Genomic DNA, 19,270 nt, shown 5'->3' with positions numbered 1-19,270 from the left:
TGACTTCATGAGTCAGGATCTATTATGATCATTTATCTATAGGGCAGTTTGTTTGTTGTTGTTATTTGGTTTTTAGGAGCATTAGCAACTAAGACCATATTGCTCCGGGAATATGCGGTGGTCATTCCCTGACCTTTCCACATCCTCCGTATTTGGTGGTGACGGGCTCGAACCCCGGTCTAATCAAGAAGCGTGTGCTACGCACTTCTGCTCCTTCCCACCTGGCTACGGAGGCGCCTACAGGGAAGTAACTGCAGACAAGACTGTGCACAATGATATTGAAACCACCGACTTATCTTCACTGGGAGAAAACCAGGAATGAGTTTAGTCTGTTCAGATAGCTGGGGCGGTTTGTCGAGCGTCGTCTCTCAGTGGTCTTGCTTAAGATCAGGCGGTAATGGTAAGGGTCAGTGTGCTGGCGAGCCGCCATCTGCTATAAAAGGGATTATGGTTCTAGGCATCTCTGCATAAATTTGTAATGCGCTTCTGCCAAGAAAGGGAGATTATAAATCAAAGGTAATCCCAATAAAGAAATGTGCCCTTGTCAGGAAATGTGTATCATCGTAGATGAGCACAGGAGCAGCACACTATATTGCTAGAAGTAAGACAGGACTATATTTTAAAAAGTTTAAAAAAGAAAAAAAAAAAAAACTTTTAAAACTTTGAAACTAAAATTTTTTTTTCGTCCCATTAGAGAATTACCTGCAAATCCGCATTTAAGGAATTGGTAGTGGATATTCGAGAAGTTGAAAGAAGTTAAAGTCCGTAATATGTTAAGGAAATCCCAAACACGAACAGCATTAGAGCCTATAGTATTTAGTACAGCACATGTATTGAAGGCTGAGAAGACTTGAGATATTTGTGAATATCAGACTTGAATTTCGGTACATTGTAATTTTCGGGAAATATAGTGGAAGAAGGCTGTACCAAAGAGCAGAAGTAGAACGAATAAATGAGCAAGAAAATATGTTATGTAAATTGATAAATAATGTAAATACTTTTCTTATTCTAAACAATAAATTCGAGAAATGTCATACTTTCAGAGTCTCTGTAAGAGGATTTTAATAGCATCGGAAGCTAAGGCTATATTGCTCCGTATATACAGCCTGTAAATTGAATGTGTTCTGTGGACGATTTTCTGTTTGCTGGAAGAAAAACTCGAACTTCGGGGAGAAAAAACCATGTTACCCTAGCCTGAGACCGACTAACTCAGCCAGTTGTGAAAAAGGCCCATAAAAATTCCTCTTTAACGTCATCAACGGGACTCAAACTCAGGTCTTTTCCACCCGGTGTGGGGAGACTGATTCTACCAACTGTGCTCCCACGAGGGTACTTTAAAACAGGTATTGTAATGGATCATGGATGGACTGCCTGCTCTAATCTGTATGATTCACTTTTGATCGCAGATTTCGTAGCGCTTATTTTTCTGACAGATAAAAACCTACTTGTAGGATATTCACTTAAACTATCGAGGTAGGACAGTTTTAGCCTGGTATAAGACAGTTCTCTTTTACTTCAAAAGATTAAATTAGCATCTAATCTTAAAGAACTACAGACCTTATGTAAATTTAAGGAAGCCTTTGACATACATCTGGAGTAAACCAGATAAATTTTTAAAGCTGATGAATAAGCCTGGACTTTCTACATTAATCTATTTTAATTAATAGTAATACTGCTTTATTTTTATAACACCATATTCAGTGCTCTGTTTAAATCTGCATTAGTTCTTTCTAAAATTCTGTAACTATAAATAATATTAATTTTTTAATGCCTACACTTATTACTTTTCCTCTTGCAACTCTGTTCCATTCAATAAAAACATTCAGTGACTTTGCAATGTTTTCTTTTGAATTTGTTTCTACAGGCACGTCATTCACTTCTCAATATCAGAACTATTTCTCTCAGCATACTTGCACCACAACCCACCTACTCCAAACCAGTCTCACTCCCAAGCTCGGACACTCACAGAGAAACATGAGCTACCAAAATTAAACATGAGTCCCAAACAATAAATGAAAAAGTTTTCTTTCCAAACCTGCAAAATTGGATTCAAGAATGCAGTTCCGCCAATATTCATCTTGGCCCAGCGAGTAAATCCACCATCTCCACTTAGATTTTAAATCAGCGTTTGATAATCTCTATATCAATGAAAATTTTAAAAAAGAAAGTCAACTATCTCTTATATAGCCTCAATGACAGATTCCTCATGTTCAAATCCAGTTCAAAGGATATCTCAGTCACTACGTCTGCAGGTATACCTCAAGGAGGAGGTTTTACAGGATTCACATTTTTCTAGTTTTTTTTTATTTATTTATTTATTAGGAAATATTTCATTAGCTTCAAATATTCTAGCAAATATTTGTCCCTTCTATCATGTCTTTCTCTTTTTTGTTTTTCAATTTCATTCATTATAAACTGAATTACATCTCTGTTTCTTATTCTTGTGCCGCCACAAAGTTGATTTTCAACACTATTTTAAAAAATAGTGTTAGAATTTAAAAATTCACTAATACTTTTATTTTCAAGAAAATATAAAATAAAGTATACTGTTTCGTTGTAACTGTTTTGCGCATTATAAAATTAATTAAAGTTTCATTATCTAAATTTGTCTATCCAATATATTTACAACGTTTACAAATATCTTTTAATTCCTTAACGGACATATGACTTATACAGAGCACCTTTTCTCCCTCATTTATTAGAAAACTTTTTAACTTAAAAATTGCTTAACACTTGAATTTAACTTTTTATGGGAAAAGGAGTGAAGAATTCAGTGATTTTCTTGTATTTTTAAAATTACGTAATTTTTCTAGAAGATTTGTTCTATGTTGTTCTGATTTTCTGTGATTATAAATACGAACTTTCATTCCGCATTCGCAATCTACGAGTTTCAAACCCTCGAATATTTATGAAATTCTTAAATATTTTTTTTTTCTTGATTTTTGAAGTTGTTACATACCTTTTCACTTTAATTTCAATAAAACATGTAAATTTGTATACCTCTGTTTCTCCAAATAATTTTTTTGCTTCTCTTTCACATAAAATAACTTCACCGTTTTTGACCGATACTTCTATTTCTAATTCACCACTGTTTTTGACTGATTGTTTAAATTTATAATATTCTTTTTGATATGCTTTATTACAATCTCTACAATGTAGGTGAGATATATTAAATTCACTTTCATTTTTTTTCTTGCTTACAGTTAATGGAATTTTATAAATAGAACTAATAAAATGACTACAAAAGCTTGGGCAACTCCAATCTTTTTCATTCAAAAAATTACGAGAAATAGATCTTAATGCACGTTATCCAATTAAAAAATTTCAAAATAATAAAAACAGAAAAGTGGAGATAAATAAATTGGTCACATAAATGAATTTTAAGTATTTGAAACATATACAGGGTGTCTCAAAAATATTGGTAAAAATGTTTAGGGGAGGTAGGTAACATCTAAAGGAATGTGAATCGCATAGGAACCCATAACCGGAAACGTCATCGTAAGTCCGTACACGGCGCTGTTCATCAGTTCGCGAGAGGGAAAATTTCTGGTTTACTCATTCAAGCAGTAGCCGCCGCACGAAGAGCATGTATCGATATACGAACTGTGAGCTGGCAGACATGCACCTAGTGTATGGATTAGCAGAGGGCTCACACGGTGTGCGCCCCCATGCGGCACAACATCGCTTCGCAATAAATGTGTGGGCAGGTATGGTCGGTGACTGCTTAGTCGACCCATGCCTGTTACCATCCCGCATGAACTCCGCTAAATATCGAATCTTTCTTGAACAAGTTCTACCAGGGTTACTTGACGATGTTCCAGCAAATGTGAGACGCAACATTTGGTTTCAACATGACGGGGCGCCTGCCCATTATGGAAGATGTGTTCGTGACCATTTGAACAGGCATTTTGGGCGTCGATGGATTGGCCGTGGTGGACCCGTTGCCTGGCCGCCACGCTCACCTTATTTATCGAGCCTTGATTTCTTTCTGTGGGGGGGCTTCAAACCTATCGTGTATGAGTCACCTGTGGAGACGGAAATGGATCTCGTGGCGAGACTCGTCTGCGCTGCTGCTATTGTCAAAGAAACTCCAGGTGTGTTCGACCGTGTCCGCCAATCCGTGCTGCGTCGGTGTCACGAATGCATTGTGTCTTATGGTGGAACCTTCGAGCATCTGTTGTAACATCATGAAATGCATCCATCTCGTACTCCATTGTTAATATTATGTCAAATAAATGTTTGCCACTAATTACTGTCTTGTGTCATTTCTGCTTCTTGTGCCTCTGCTACTACTTTCCAATGACGGGTTCCTATGCGATTCACATTCCTTTAGATGTCACCTACCTCCCCTAAACGTTTGTACCAATATTTTTGAGACACCCTGTAGATTCAGCCAGGAAATAACATAAAATATTGAAAATTACAAAAAATAAAATTAATTTATAAAGGTATGGAAAAAGCGGGGAGAAAATAAAGTTCATATACACTGTAATTTACTTTTTTTTTTTTTTTTTTGCTGTTTTTTATTATTTTCGGAAAATGAACCAATTTAAAGATAAATGAGGATGTTTTAAAGGGGATGTGGATTTTCTGCGTTTGCAAAAGTGTACGTTGTCCTCGACTCCTCATTTTCTGCACTACTTCTTCCAATACTTCTCTGACACCAATGATTGGTGTAAGAATGCACCATTATTCAACGAACTAATCAAGATTTACATATACTCGTACAAAAATAGTGATAAATTAATCGTTGATAGTTTTCTTCTCGTTCTCTTTGAGGTGTCCATTGGTTAGAAATTCAGAGAGTAGTTGAAGTAATCAAAGAAGCTACAAGGGTTTTTTCATTCCAACCAAGAAATACTGTTCCAGGCTTAGACCTAAATGATGAACTATTGAGTCACATGGAAAAGAAGAAAAGGGCATGGAATGCATATAAATTAGCACGTGTTACAGGGGCCTATAGCAGATATAAATTAGTCTCTAATCAAGTCAAAAAGGAAGTTAGGCAAGCTAAGACAGATTATGAGAAGAAAAACATCAGACTTCTATGCTTATATTAACAGTAGAGGGAAGGTTTTAAATCACACTGGGCGCCACTTCATGTCTATTGATAAACTGTTGATGACGCTGCTCAGGTTGCGAAAAATTGAATATGTATTTTTCATCTACATTCGCGCAGGAGGAATTCTTTAAGGAAGGGAATGCCAGAAGTTTATCAAACTCTAACGAGAAGCTGAATGACTGCGATAACTGAAAGGAAAGTGGAATAGAAATTGTTGAAGATGGACATAAAAAGGCACCTAGGATGGGAAAAAATTTATTAAGGGAAGCAGCAAAGGAAGTAAGGTAACACTTAACCATAATTATGGGAGCATCTTTGGATTCAGGGGATGTCCTTATGACCTGGAGATGAGCGAGTAACCCCAATTCATAAAGAGGGAATCAAAATGCGATGTGGGTAATTACAAGTTTGTCAGCTTAAAGTCTGTTCCAAGGAAAATAATGGAACCACTGGTTAAAGAACTAATGCAGAACCATCCGGACAGGCATGCAATAATACTGCAGTCAGAACGTAGATTTGTTAAGGGGCGGTCTTGTCTAACCAATCTGACAGATTACTATGATCAAGGAACTAGATGCACAATATAATTTTAACATCATATACTTGGATATCAGGAAGGCCTTTGATAATGCTTTACATAAAAGATTGCTGCACAAACTGAAGCAATGTGGCATTGAGAGCAAGTTATTGCTATGGATAAATGGATGGATAAGTGGAAGAAGAAAGAGAGTAGTTATCAATGGGCACTGCTCTTCATGAACTAATATAAATATTAGAGTTCCTCAGAATTCAATGCTGGACCCATTGTTGCTTTCAATATTTATCAATGATATTGATGAAGGTAAATCAGGCTCAGTGTCTGTTTGCAGTTGATATAAAGGTTGGCAGGGTGGTGAACGATAGTCATCAGGAATATCTACTGGAAGATCTTGGAAAATTAGGTCGAGGGGTTGAAATATGGCAATTGAAGTTAAAAATTGACAAATCCAAGGTACTGCATATCAATAGCAGTAACCCTCCGCGTAACTTATCAATTATTTAATACTACACTCAAGGTAGTGGAGAATGAAAAAGACCTTGGGTAACTGTACAGTCAGACATGCTGCCAGGAAAGCTCACTGGGTTTTGTCAATGATATACAGAAACTTTGCTAGCAGGGATAAGGAGGTGATTAACCCTTTGTATACGGCCATGGTTAGGCCGCATCTTGAGTACTGGATACAGGTCTGGAGGCCTCACTACAGGAAGATGTAGATCTGCTGCAACGGGTGCAGAGAAGGGCAACCTTATTGGTGAAGGGAACAAAAGGCTGCTCTTACCTAGAAAGGCTTCAGTTCTACAAATTGCTGCGTCTGGAAACTAAGCACCTGTGAATGGATTGAGAAAGCTGAATGTTAATGACATTCTTCTACCTGCTGAGTGGGCATAAATTCAATTTGAGGAAGGACAGTTGCCAGATGAATGTGCGGAAGTTTGCTTTCAGCCAGCGGATGGTTGATTGTTGAAACAGATTTCCATCTGTTGTTGAGGACGTGAATTGGTTGAATAAATTCAAGGAAGAACTAGACAAATTCTTGGAGGGCACAGAATGGTAAAGTGTGTAGGGTTTTTTTTTTTTTTTTTGCTGATGCTATATAAGCTTGCTTTCTTGCATCATTTGCCATTACTACTACTGCCTAATCCATCTAGCAAAAAAATGAATCAACGCACATTACAAACTGAAATTTGCATTATACACTGGTGTTCAAAGAAAGTGCATCACCTAGGAATTTCACATTTCTAACTCTTTTTCGCGATGGTATGTTACATTAATGACTAGCATCACAAATAGAAATATAAACAAAAGATATTTATTAATAGTTAAGGCAAAGCTAAGTAATATTTGACAGGTGCTCTCAAAATATTCCAAAATGAGCATTCGCAACCTTTATACAACAATTTTGGTAAACATGACAATTATGGCCGAAATGTTATCAGAAGCCCTCAGTTTGCTTCAGTTTATCATTTTAAATGGAAAACAAAATGAAAGGTGCAAACTAATATTAGTTGAACCGCCTCTGGCCCTGATGACAGCAGCACACCGTCGAGGCATTGACAAGATCAATTTCTGAAGATAATCAACTGATAGTTCGTGGTTCCAAACACGAATTATGGCTTCCTGAAGTTCACGAAGGATCTTTGGCTTCTTTTTGGCAACTGCAGATTCCACACGGTGCCAACAGTTCTCTATAGGATTCAGGTCTGGGCTGTTTCCTGGCCAGCTAAGAGTTGAAATGGACCGTTCTTCCAACATTTTTAGACCTGTAACAAATGTAAACACATTGCTGTCGAACCTCTAATGCAGAAATGAAGACAAAGTAACTACAGAAGTGCCTACTTACACTTTTCGCCCGATGACAAGGAGCAGAGTCGTCCTGAAAGATGCAGTTACTTGGCAGGTTGAGATGGTCTCTAATGGTTGGCAGCAATTTGCCTTCCAATATAGACAGATATCCACTGGCATTTACGGAACCTTTTATAAACTGCAGGTGACCTACTCCGCGATACGAAATGCACTCCTATAACATTTGGCTTGTAGGGAGTAGACACCATACAGTCTGGACGGTATTCTTCACCACGACTACGGCGAACCGTTTGTCTCCCATTAGAGCCATGCAGGTTGAATTTCTTCTCATCCGAGAAAATAACTGACTTCCACTGCTCGGGGATCCATTTTACATGCTTCTTACACCAAATTAATTTTTCATTTTTTGTGTGAGGAGGGATGAAGGGCTTACAAGTCCATTTTTGAATAGGCGTCTTCTGATTGTTACTGCACTTGCTACCACTCCTATATGTTCTTCCCATTCTCTTTTCAGCTCAGACGACGAAGCTTTACGGTTTTTAAGGCATAGGCACTTCAAAACGCGGTCCTATTTTGGTGTAGAGACTCGTTTGCGTTCGGTTCCTTTTTCCATATCAGCAGAACCAGTAGTGTTGAGTTTGGAAAGAAATCTACTCACTGGCGACTGATTACAAGACACTCTATAAGCAATATGACAGGAAGAACATCCTTCTTCACGTAACGCAACAATAGCACTCTGTTCGTGGCGTCAACTGCACGTAACTCGCCATCCTGACACAGGCAAGGAATGACTGCAACTCTTGCAGAGCGTGCTTATATAGCTGAAAGTAACAGCTGATGCAATATTACGCCATGACCTACGCGTGTCAATCTTATCTGATGAAATCTGTAAGAAATATTGCTATATACTTACGTTATTCGGATGAAAATTACAATTTTAAGGGGTGATGCACTTTCTTTAAACACCAGTGTATACCAATATATTATTACCCGCAATAGTTCTTTTATTAGGTAATAATTCGTCTTTTGTTATTATAAAAATATACACCATTTTAAGAATCTGAAAACAAGTTAGTTAGCATATATAGTGCGCTACATTACAGGCGAATTCTTAATGTACTAGTAATTCATGATTTTTAACAAAAAATATTAAAAAAAAAACGACTTTTATAGACGAACGGGGAACATTTTGTTTTTGCTCATCCGCCATGCCGTAAATTCATTTCTTCAATCAGCGTATGGAAACAAAAATAACATTTAGTGCTTCTGCTTCAATATATGGTGGCCTATGTGATGTGTAAGAGAAAAAAAAAAAAAAAACAATTGAGGGATTTCAGATTTTAATAAAATTTGGGAAGACTTCACGAATAGTTCTAAAAGAGCCAAATATAAACTTTCGTGAAAATTCATCCACTGGAAATCGAATTATTACATGCAGACAGATGGACATGGCGAAGCCAACAGCGCTTTATATTAAAACGCCGCCTAACAAATGAAATTATAGAGTTGTATGCACATGTGTCCCTGTAGATTTAACAATTTTCACATTTCAGAATAACAGCACTCTATTCTGATAAAAGTGCCAGCAGTATATATTTGTTTGCTTTTTATTAGCACAGCACGCGAGAACAGTCGGAATTCCCCGTACAGTAATATTAGACCGTGATCAGTCCTTAATGCAATGATATATGATAGCCACATCATCCGCGACCGGCCTTCAGTAAATCTGTCTCGCGAATGGCGCCACCGCTCACTTAATGCGTTGAAACGCCAATTGTAAGAGTCCGGAAGATGTGGACCTACGTGCGGCACCTAGTTACGTGCTGCAAACGATCTTTCGGATGCAGCAGCTACGGATCTCTGCACTTGTTACGTGTTTCGAGAGAGAGCGCTATAACTCAACTTATGTAGCCAGAGTACATTTATCCACTTCTCCAGATTGCTGAAATCTCGAATATTCACCATATCAAGTCAAGAACCTTTTAAACTTATTTCGGGGATCGTAAATGTGCCTTCACTTCTCATTATCAATTTCGATTTTTTTTTTAAATATGTAGTTGTATTCAATGTATATAATTCACATTATTGCTTTGTTATTTTTTTATTGAATTAAACAGCATGTAAAGTAGGTCAGAACACCAAAAGAGAAGATTCCATGAGCGCATTTTAGAAGTTGCAATATGGTCTGTCGCTGATGTTCCAAAAATCAACATTTCAGAATACCACTTTTTTTTTCTTTTTTGCATTAGGGTACTAAACAAGCAAATTACCACTGTTACAATCAAGAAGTGAAACCGACTGATAAATAAGTTTAAGTTAAAATAAACAAGTGATTCAGAGCATCATGAATGTTCTTTGACTGGATGGATGAAGCGAATTTCTTTTCAAAGCATTCTTTGTTAGAAAGACGTCTGTACAAGATCTGTCTATTCACGTTCTCACTCCACTTGGCTGAAGCATAGGCGAAAGTCAATAGTTCGTTCTGCAGAAAGGCAGTAAAAACTGGGTTCGATGCCCTCGAAGAAGACTTGAACGAAACAAAGGGTACAGTTTCGGTGAATCAATTTTAAATAAAAAGAATAAATAAACTTCCGATTATATTCTGTTGGGCCGGCGCTAGAAACGTTTACAACTTCATTGTAGTGACTTCAATTTATATTCCAGCGCAACAGCTAAAAATCGGACGCGTTTTTTGTGTCAGCATACGCGCTCGATCCCCTAATGTGCGGACTGATATCTCTGTGCATTACTGTAAAACCACAGCCAATTCTGAATGGTCTATCGAGAATCAATTCTTCCATTTTCGAATTGTCTGAAGATCAAAAGGGCTTGTATCAGTCTTTGTACGATACTGACTTGCAGTTAACCTGTTCTTCATCTGGCCAGGTTTTTTTTTTTTTTACTGATTCTTCTTCCTTTTTTTGGAATTTATTCAGAATTAAATTTTGAATAAATTCCTAAACGTTTTACACAGGAGAGATATACGGTATACTTGTTTAAATACAGTAAATATAACACTATTTAATCCAATTATTCTCTGTAGTAAATGCAACAACTTATGGTGTTGTATTTACAGCAGAAATTGATTAATTTTCAAACAAAAATTAAACAGTAAAACTTCAGTAATTCGGAATAAAGGGAGAAGGAATACACTGAACTAGTGAAAAGTCCTTATTATAGAATATAATAAGGACTTTTCCCGGAAACTCAGGATTTTCGTCCAAAAAACAAAAAAAAAACAACCACAGAATACTCGCAATTTACAGACATACGTAATACATACGGCACAATATGGCCAAGTCGCCAATACGCCTAAAACACTACAACTAATCCAATCAACGACTCGGGGTTTTTTTTTTTTTTGAAGAAATTTGAACTTTTCTAATGAGTAAAACCGTATCTAATGTTCTTAATTTTCCCTCAGACAGTAAAAGTATTTTTCTACTTCCACGCCAGAATTAGCTAATTTAATGAGTATCAAAATAACTCTGACTTCGGTTATTTTTTGGCTGAAGCTGTACAAGCTTGCTTTCTTGCATCAATTGCCACTACTAAGACTAATACTAATTCTATAATGTCATCCGGTTCATGGGTAATGATCAGGTCTACAATATTCCTGAACATTCTTTAATTCCTTTCCTTCGTTACCATTTAGGAATATAAGAAACAAAAGAGGTGCGAACACCGATCCCTTGAAGACCTTAACTTGCTACTCTAGTCCACTCTAGAAAATATTTATGACCACCCTTTGCCCCTTGTCCTTCAGTCAACCAATCCTTAATCCACGAATAGATTTTTCCTGTTATCCCGGTCTGCTCTAATTTATGCAATAACCTTTTATGAAGAACCTATCAAAAGCCTTAATAAAATCCAAGAATATAACGCCCAAGTTGTTTAGTACATTCAATTGCTTCTATAATCTCGCCGTGGTAATTCGTCAGACAAGATCTTTCTTTCACGAAACCAATCCAAGACATATTTCGGATATGTCTTGGCCTGGATACAATTCTTTTCAAGGTGGCTCTTTGTTATGTCTTTAACCATAGATTCCATAATCTTACAAAAATAAAATTTACTCAAAACTCTTAATTCCAACTTACTGCCCAATTGAAGATTAATACTTTTTATGTTATAATTTTTTTATTTTTGTCAATGTTTTCTTTAATTATTTCTTTGGATGCAAATGTTTACACCTGTGTATGATTCCTGATCCATATGTTGCCTGTGGAACGTAAGAAAAATCACTTGACATCATTGTTTGATAAAATTTCAGTGGAAGCTGTGCAGGTGCAATATCCAAAGGGCAGTGCGTTACAATCTCTTAATTTGTATTTACGTTTTCCTTTTGAATGATTTTTTTTACTAAGTGATGGTAAAACCATTCTGGAAAAAGTTTGTAATGGTATCATTCAATTGTCGTTTAGGAAAATCTCCGTTCTGCATAAATAAAATACACAAACCGAAGACAATCCGAATTACTGAATTTTTACCGTGCATGATTTGATAAAAAGAGTCACAACGATTATGAATGTTAATTCAGTTGATATTCTCGTGTTTAGCGTCGCAGGTAGGGTAATTTAGCAACGTGTTCTCTGAAATCGATTAATTCTTTTGTAATAGGAAACTTCTTAGAAACCAGAAGCGACGATAAACATGCGGTGATTCTTTTAAATCGATTGAGGGAAGTCAAAAGAAGCTAAAATTGTCTTTCTCTCTCTTTGTGCTACCAAATTAAATTACTAAACGTTTGCATATACGAGTATAAGAAAAATTTGTCCTTCTAATAAAATATATTGCCCCTATGGCCTTTCCAGGAATAAGATTACAAGGATGGCTGACGCCTGCGGTCTGGACAAATTAACGCGCGGTGAACGTAAGAGCACTGGATGCGTTATATTAAGAACTATTACGATGCACACAATTTCATTATGGGAGCACGCTATAGCTGATCCTACAATCAAGTTGCGAAAATCCTCATTACTTTGCATCGTGTATGACATGAATAAAGCAGAGATATCGTCTGACTTTGAACACCTGCCAAGTTAAAAATTAATCAGATAGTTTGCAGCATTTAAAGCCAAGATCAACGTATATAATTTATTTATATACATAAATTTTTATGTATATAAATTTACTTTTAAAAATAAACTCTACATTTACTTTTTTCATTTGATTCAATTAAATGAATTGATTCAATTCAATTCAATTCAATTCAATTTATTTTAGAAAAATATCCAGAACAAATGAGGAAATTAAAAACTCGTATTTCAGAAAGTGATTCTTTTTATCGTTCCAATGAAGCATCTGAATACAAATAACAAAATTGCAGCGATACCTTTTACCAAAAAAAAAAAAAAAAAAAAAAAAAAAATATATATATTTTTTGTTCCCTTATGATAAACTACAACGGAACGAAATGCTTTCTAGTTATCGCAATAAATATTAACTTTCTATATACTTACTGTATTATAGGATGCATCTTTTTCTTTGCTTGAAGTTAATCAAGCAAAGAGAAAGTTTATGTGCCAGTAAAGAGCATACATATGCTAGGGGATACATATAATCAATACATAAGGTAGATAAATATATCGGATAATTTAAATGCACAGTGATCTACAAAAACTAACTACAAAGGAATGTTTCTTAACTGTTTAGCGTCGCACATTCTCCCTAAGGCAATTATCATCAGTTCAGCCCAGAACGTGGAAAGCATACAACCAAACACCGTTTTCTACTGCATATTTGTTTCACAGGAAGTTCACGCAAGTTAAAATTCCTATTTAGCATACGAAAATAGGAATCATAAATCTAATTCTTTATCAAGCAACATGAAAGCCTTCTTGCTGAAACTGTTTCTAATATAACTTTTATTAATCCAATTTTTCAACTTCCTGACCCAAAACGCAATAAATAAACATGAAGGTAAGAAAACAAAAAATACCCTACTCCTTTGAATAAGCCGTGCACCTCATTTTTGAAGACATGAACAAAGAAAAAAAAAACAATATGACTTGTTTAAATCAATTTTTTACGCTTCTTGGAATTATTTCGTTTTTCACTACTATCACTAGCCACGAAAGAGGACAACTGCAGAATAGATACGCAATGTCTTACATTCACTAAGTAAAGGGCACTTAGTGAACTGAGAATCTCGAGCTGCACGCAACAGAATAGGCCAGCGATTCCCAGGAACTTTTGCATATATAAAAATATTACGATTAAGACTGTCGTTTCCGATTCTCTCAGTTTTATTTTTTTCTTGTCCATATTAAGTATAAAACCGGAAAATAATAAAACATAGCAACCAAACAAAAGAAGTCGCTACAGCTTTATCATATTACTAAAACTATAACATTGCTTATACCAACAAGGTTGCAAAGTAGTGAGGGCTGCAATACGCCAATGAGCAGTATCATGTTCTACAGTTGTTGCAAAAGAGGCTCGAAAGCTGCTGCAAAGAAAGCTCGACTGAGAGGTGGCAACCCTTACCGCACCGAAGGGATACATGATAGTATGTATCCCTTCACAAACTGATTATCGTTTTCCCATCGGAAGAAGTCAATAAGATACCTGTGCAAAATGCTGTCGAAAGCTTGTGCGAAGTCGACCAATAAACGTGGTTCTCTAAACGGATTATATCTAGCATAAAAATACAAATCCAATAGACAGCAGAGATTAAAATCGACTCTACCTCTAATGCTATATGTTGGTCATTCTCAATCACATTTGCCAGGAACTTTTGCAACCAATTATTCAGCACTTTGGCACAGAGTTCGTTAATTTAAATTCATTAATCAGAGCTATACAATCTCTTCTTTCTTATACTGTATATATGGCCTTTTTCTTAATACTGTACAAGTTTCTAAAATTCTTCCATTCCTATCTCTATAAGAAACAACTATGAAAATACTTAAGGTAAACCAATACAACGAGGCTTGTTGTCTCAGGAGTGAACGTAAGGCCAAATTTAATTCCTATTTATTACTCGCTCCTGCTAATCTAAATGGGCTGTAGAGAATTTCTCCACATCCCATAAAAGTGACCCATCATTCTTTAAAAGAAATTAATACGTGGGTTAACCCAAAAGTAATTAATTGAAAATGAATTTATTTTATAACATAATTTACAATAAAACCTTCAATATAGTCTTCTTTCCTTCACGCCTTAATGGTTGCTTCCCAACATTCGCTAATAATTTCAGAATGCCATTAAACTATCTGCTGCAATTAAGCTGACTCATGTGTTGGGTCAATGCTGCATTCAACGCTCCTAAAGACAGAAATCTTTGTCCAAGAAACGGTTCCTTGAGCTTGGCGAATAGATCGTGCTCGCAATCTCATATAAGGCCTATAAGGGGTTGAAGTAATGATGGGGAAGTAGTTGGAGGAGTTGTAATCAGTGAAAACAAGCTGTACAGACTGTACAAACGCAAAACCTCATAAGGCGTTGCGTTTTCATAGAGTACGAACACACCGACTTCCAACGTCTGTGACCGCTTTTAATGAATTTTCCGGCGTAATCTCTTAAGAAGAAATGTTGCATATTAGCATCCAGTTACTGATCTTTCGAGTGGCACATAATCAGCGGCAATAATACTCTCATAATCGTAGACTGATGACCATTTGTTTCACTTTGATTGTTGCCGGCGACATTTAGAGGGTTGTAGCGAAGATGAATGATTCCACTCAGCTGATTGTGACTTCAGTTCAGGTTCTAAGTCGCGTATCCATGTCTCATCGATAACAACGTGTTTAAAAACTTTAATCTTCTTGTCGGTAACGTGCGAGTAACTACGTTGCAATTTCTTTGCTCATCTGACAGCAATTTGGGACATCGGGCGGCAATCTTTTGTTTTTGTAATACCTCAGTTAAAATTCGATGAACAGATGATTTCGGTATTCCAGATTCGTTGGCTCTTTCTTCATAGGCCATGTATCTGTCTTCCTCCAAACCTGTAGTATTAATGTGCCGATGTGTTGTCCGCAGACCAGTATTGAAGCTCAGATAGAGCGTCTTCAACGCTGGTCTGATCTTGACGAAGCCTTTTAGACCAAAGTGAAATCATGCTACAAAAAATCTACTGTTGGCTCACTACAGACTTCCCTCAACGATTCATAAATTTCTGTGAGCGTTTGATCACGTAAAATTTCAATTTTGACCTGAAACTGTAATCTGATCTGAAGCAATATCACCATCCATTTTTAAAAGCCTCTACACAAACATTCAATGCAGAAACTCTGTTTCAGGCTAGGTAAGTAGATTTTAGGGTTTTTAAGTGTATCAGCAACTAAGGCCGTATATGTCTAAACTGTGTGTGTGTTCTGTAGTCGATTTGTTGGTTGCTGAATGGAAAACTCGAGTGTTGGAGAGAAACACTCGAGTTTTCCATACTAAAAACGTGGAGGTTGAACAAATTGCTATCCTGATAAGTGTCAGTCGCGCAGGTATATGGAGTGAGGAGCACGTGCGCAGGGTGCATTATTTTTCAGCTAACCCTCGGTATATGTCCTATAAAAAAAACAAATTTAAAATACCCACAGAACTGGTTTTAACCCATTCCCCCCCCCCACCAATTTTTAGAATTACCAAACCACGCTGACGCATTTTGGACGCTTATCAAAATCCTTAATTAGCAAACATGCTTCTGCCAATTGATCACAGCATTAACACCCAAAATATCCTGCATCCCCTTAAAAAAGGTTGCTCGTGTGTAATTCAAGTATTACAGGCCGAGGCTGAGTTAAATCGACTTCCTATGCATTGAAAGGTCGCCTTTATTTTATATTTCAAAGCTATCCAACTGTCTAAAGCGTAGACACTCCTTCCTTATAATTAATTAAATTCGACTTTTTCAACAGCTTCTGCCAATAACCCATATGTCAAAAAGGGCCCCCACTCAACCGAAAAAACACATTCATATGAATCAAGGCTGTGTGATGATCAGTAATTCCACTATTTAATGAAACGTTAACATGGACGTCGGACAAACTTCTTCAGTTAAATCTACAGCGGTACAATTAATCCTGATACCAACTGACCCCTGATTCCAAGTGGAGCCATGGTGCAGGGGATTACAAACGCACAATTATTAACTACGCATATTATCTAGCTCCCATTTCATTTTCTGCAAATCTCACAGCGCATATGTGCTCCTACCATTTTATTACGACGCAATCCCCTTTGATCGAGGACAGCTTCCTGCATACAACTGAAATTCCCACCTAACTATTCAGTTGGTTCCTGGTCACATAACTCTGCAAAGGATTAAGGAACTGAATACATTGCTTAGGAAAGTCTGGAGCATAAATGTTGCTAAATCGTGTTGATCTGCCCCTATTCGCATAGTATCAATCAGTACAAACAATTCTACTCTCCTCATCTCATTACAAATTACTAAAAACCCCAAAAATAGAATTTACACTAAGACACCACATCACACCTATCCACAAACACAAACCGATCTAAAACTCTAAAAATAACAGGTCTTTAAATTATCCTATGTGATAGTCTCCTCTCATTTAAAAAATACGTCTCCTACAAAAATAATAACTTTATACCAAAAGAACGGTTATTATTTTAACGGAGAAATTTCCACATCGGGATCTGTTTAAAATTCTACAGAAATGCCCTAATATTAAAAAAGCAGAACTGATAAGACAAAAAAATCAATCAATCAATCAATCAATATCTCTCTCTCTCTCTCTCTCTCTCTCTCTCTCTCATGGCAGTCTGAAGTTGGATTAGCCAAGAGGTGAATATCTTTTATCGCCATATAAAGAAATCCTTAAGAATTACGGATCTGCTTCTACAAAAATTTCAAACACTGGTATCCCCCGACTGCTACTTATTTCTCTGATATAAACTACGTTCTACGCCCTCCATAGTAACCACCGAATGTTCAGGTGTTTCTGAACATTTAAAATACAAATGTATTAGTACATATTCTTCACATTTCCAATATTCTCCATTCAAGGAATATCTTTTAGGGCACTCAGTAAAACTGCAAGATGCCCCCCTTTGCATCACTGAGATGCTAGAACGACACCAAATTTCCATATTCACCCAGTAATGTGTGAAAATGCCAGACTCGTTCACATTGAGAGCTGATGTGTATTCATCTTTTCCCACACTGTAGATACGTATGGACTACCCCGCTAAAATTCAAAGTCAACAGTCTGCAAACTTTTAAAATATTTACAACCAGAACCATTATTTCCATAATAATCACAGACTTATCTGATTAGTCAGAAACTCCTTCAACTTAACACGTCTCAGACTAATGAATTTACCATATAATTCCAAAACTAACTGATCGGGAACCTCAAATGGATATCTTAGATCGTTATAACTTTGCGAAAATTTGCAATTATGCTCCTTTTGCAATTTTATCTTAAAGTGAGAAACCCTTCAGAAACATAACTCTATTCTCAAGGTTGACAACTAATAACTCAAGCTTTCCAGCACATAAAATAATTCTCTCTGAATCTTATCAATCACTATTTTCTTTATCACACAAGGAATGAAGTTCTAATCGCACACACTCTGGTGGAACCTGAAAAACCTCCACTGTCCCAATAAACTTGAAACCTACGCCATAGCTGTAAGCAAAAAAAAAAAATAAATAAAAAAAATAACGGCACGGCCCACACCTCTTAAGAGGTGTCATTAAATCCTACACTAGTCAGCCGGCACAAAAGCAATCCTACACTGGTCGGTCAGCAAAGAAAACTACTTACAAAAATCGTCACAGATTCAAAGGCTTTGTCGTCCTTTTCAGCTGTAGTTTACGAATGAGAAGTGTCTGCGACATGGTCAAGTATTTAACAAAACGGTATCACGCCTGAATTTGCATGTTCTCGGCATGCATTTGTTAAAGAACAAGTACATGCCAAAAAATTTTACCGTCCTTCCCGAGATCGTGTAGAAAAGAACCGAGTTGGAATACCATCAACGACATGAAGGATTTAAGGGCTTTTTTCACAATGTGACTGAATCAGTCGGTCTCAGGAAAGGGTTGATTTTTTTCCCTCCTCAATCACAACAAAATATACGCAATTAACAGCTACAACGTAGTATTACACTCTCTTGCTAAAATAATTAAAGCTTTTTTGTAATTGGCAGCAGTAGATAACACCGGACTGCATTTTTAAGAATGTTCTCTGATGTTTTACTGCTGATAAATCTGAATTACATTTTTAAAGGAAATTTCGAAAGTTATTTTTGCTCTATCGTATCAGAATTTTGTACATATAATGGTGGAGGCTTTTATGTTTTATTCTGTACTTTTATAGATTTTACAAATCGGTTATTTTAATATAAAAACACGTAAAAACAGAAATATCAGAGGTTACGTTCTCCTGTCAAGCACAAATGGCCGCAAAGTGGACTTTTTATACACTACACTGGGTTAAGTTGAGCCTTTTTAACTTCCTCAGGCAGTTATTTTCGGTGGCTGTTTCACTTTTTAGCATCCAACAGCAGTAGTCGGCCATCATACTGACATTCCATCCCCTCGGTACTTTTTTCCATTTACTTTATATCTTCCTGATGGAATATTTTCCCCTACTCTTCACTTAAACTACCTAATTTTTCTGTGAAACTTCGAGTTTAAAATTTAGACTGAGTTGAGATGAGAAGTGTACCTTAAGACTCATTTTGCTGGCTAGTTTTCTGAAAACTACGCCACGTCATTCAAGATCATCTCTCAATATGGATTTTTATTACGTCTCTTTGAATTTAGTTCATGGATTCTTCAAATACAGAGTCCAGCAGCACCATGTGGATTTAAAGTCCAACAAAAATTTCTGCTTTGATTTTTTTTTTTTTTTTTTTTTTTGTATGAAAGCAATGGGAATTTAGTTCAA

General features: G+C 36.4%; 1 protein-coding gene across 1 annotated transcript in view; it reads left to right on the top strand.

Moving 5' to 3' along the window:
* LOC150088404 (QRFP-like peptide receptor) overlaps positions 1–19,270 on the top strand; it is a 268,536-nt gene that overhangs the window by 233,917 nt on the left and 15,349 nt on the right. The window lies entirely within an intron of this gene.

Source organism: Mastigoproctus giganteus, chromosome 3, assembly GCF_048544385.1.
Source record: "Mastigoproctus giganteus isolate SK-2022 chromosome 3, ASM4854438v1, whole genome shotgun sequence".
NCBI lineage: Eukaryota > Metazoa > Arthropoda > Arachnida > Uropygi > Thelyphonidae > Mastigoproctus > Mastigoproctus giganteus.
Note: the sequence above shows the minus strand (reverse complement) of the source record. Positions and strands in the feature narration are given on the sequence as shown.